The sequence below is a fragment of the Fukomys damarensis genome, unplaced genomic scaffold (assembly GCF_012274545.1).
Source record: "Fukomys damarensis isolate Sample0158 unplaced genomic scaffold, DMR_v1.0_HiC HiC_scaffold_12, whole genome shotgun sequence".
Lineage (NCBI taxonomy): Eukaryota > Metazoa > Chordata > Mammalia > Rodentia > Bathyergidae > Fukomys > Fukomys damarensis.
In genome coordinates this window covers 42,013,082-42,015,642 of record NW_022900924.1, presented here as the reverse complement: position 1 = coordinate 42,015,642, position 2,561 = coordinate 42,013,082, and positions in this window count along the sequence as shown.

Here is a 2,561-nt window from a genome sequence, read left to right as displayed (position 1 = left end):
TTTGCTGACCTGTCCTGAACAAAAATGCTTTCAGAATTATTCTACAGAACTGAGGCTTGCTTTTGCAGGTATCAACTGGCCAGTTAATCAGACTGATGGAATAATTCTAAAAAAAAAAAAAAAAAAAAATCGGGCCGGTTGCTACATCAGAGCCTCGGTTTCTTCATCTGCAAAATGGGAAGCACGATATGACGTCTGACTCAGGAGACTGCTGTGCTGTGAAAATATTTGTAATGGGTTTGCAGTGGCTGCAGTATGTGCAGTGTCTGTCACATAGCAGGTCTTCTCTAAGTGGGTTTTCTCACTCCTGTTAATACTACAGGGCCTTAAAAAGGCCTTGGACATTATTGTGTGAAGTTGATCAGTTCTGAACCATCCCCATGAATATTAGCTGTTGTTTGCCTTAAAGGGAAATCATAACAAAATCCCCAGAATCATACAATTAACTCAGAAAGCTCCAGAATGCTTTCCTCAGTGTAGGAGTGCTACAGATGCAAGGGGTTTTCTTGGAGAAGCAAATAAACCTATTTTCCTGCATAGCACCAGCCTTACCATTTAATAGCCGTCATACAGCTACTTTCAGAAGAAAGCCCTACTGTTCTGGACCTTTTGTTTCCTGGGCATGACTGAGAATCTCTGTGTATGACTGAGATCAACAGCCGGATATCCAGGAGCTGCAGATCAATTACTATTTCCCTCTAACATTGCTGAGTGCAACTTTGCAAAATGTTCACGTGTTTGTGTGGTCCTCGACCTAAGTGAAAGTATTAATTAATTACTAAAAGAAACCAAATAGAAGTGAGGAGAGGCAAGCCACACAGTTACTAGGTTAAACTGAACAAGAGGAAAGAAATAGGAAAGTGTTTATTCCCCGTCAAGCAACAACAGAATATTAATTAAATTTAAATTTCATTTGTGTGTGCTTCTTTGTGCTTTTTTATTCAACTTTTATCATGAAGTATTTCAGGGAAATTCAACTTGAATATTTTAAATGTTTTCACAAACAAAAGATATATTGTGTTTTTTAATGTATTGCTCCGACAATATAATTCATTTGGTAGCAGTGGGGAATAACTGTGGACAGGACATTTGGAAAACATTAAAATACGTCTCTAAATAAAATATTTTCTTGCTAAATAGGCTTTAAACTAAGATGATTAAAAATTTCTATTTTAAATGGAGCCTTGAGGTACCACTCACCTAAGCACTGCATAATGCAGTATATAGATAGATAAATAGATCTGCCTATCTATCTATCTATCTATCTATCTCTATCTATCTATCTATCTATCTATCTATCTATCTATCTATCTTAATTGATTTTTACCTTTTTCTGTGGTTACAAAAAATGTTTTAAACCAGAAAGTAATAATCAAGCTACTTAAGTTCATATAGCAAGCAAATTCTGAGGAAATATTTCTGTTCTTACCAGACGAATGTATAATAACTTGAAGATAATTAGTGATTATAATCAGTCTTTGACCAGTAACCATAGAAGGAAGTTTATTTTATTTCTTGTAAGTCTGAGAAGGACAAAATAAATTCGCTAATACCTGGTACAGGTTGGTAAAAAGTTATCTCTCAAATAATCCTCAGCCCAGAGTCAAGTTGTCACTAACAAAGGTATCCAAAGCACATGAGCCGCACTGAATAGAATATAAATGACTAGAGATTTTATAAATAAAAATGTAATAAAGCTGTTGATTTACACACCAATCCAAATTAATATTGTCACTAGAGACTACCTGAATGGCAGTGGTCAATCTATACACAGCTGCACATTTTTCAAACACTAATGTTATTAAAATTGAGATTGTTTGTTGTAAGTATAGCCATGGAATTGCTGTAGCCAAGTGAATCCAATATCAAATATTAGGTTAGCTTTGTGTGCAACTGATCAGTTTCTAACTCCTCAAGCGATGCATCTGTTTGCCACTCACATAACCAATACAGCATCACCCCTTTTGTTAAGCCCCATTTTGTACGTAGGTTTACCTCAAATACATCTCTACAGAGAAATGTAAAAAAGTTTTACTTTCCTGTCAGAACAGAATCAATTTTAATCCCCCATCCTTCTTTTATGTCCCAAAAGACTAGGAACATTTGCCTCTCTTGTTTTCCCAAACAACTGTTTGAAAAACATCAATCCCCTATAGGTTTTTAAGAAGTTTGTTGATCTTATCAGTTTAGGAATAGTTACATTCGCAGGAGGGCCTAGTGCCCATGATCAGTGTCTCCCATCTGAAAGCTGAGTGAGGACATCAGACTGACTGTCATTGGTGTATAACTGAGGTTAAATAACTGGATATTGGGAACTGAAAGGCCAAGTGGAATTTCATCCTCATATTGCCAAAAAATATTGTTTCTGCTTTGTGCCAGTGTGCAATCATCTCTTTAAATGCTGGCAAATATTAGAGTAACTATGGGTCAATGTGAAATGTTTTGGTTTCTGAGAGGAAATCCATCCTCTAACTTACAGTTCAGCATGTGTAATGCAGATTCTCAAAAGACTTTCATTTTAAGGATGGGGTTGCAAAAGTCCAATTAGTAACAGTTGAAGA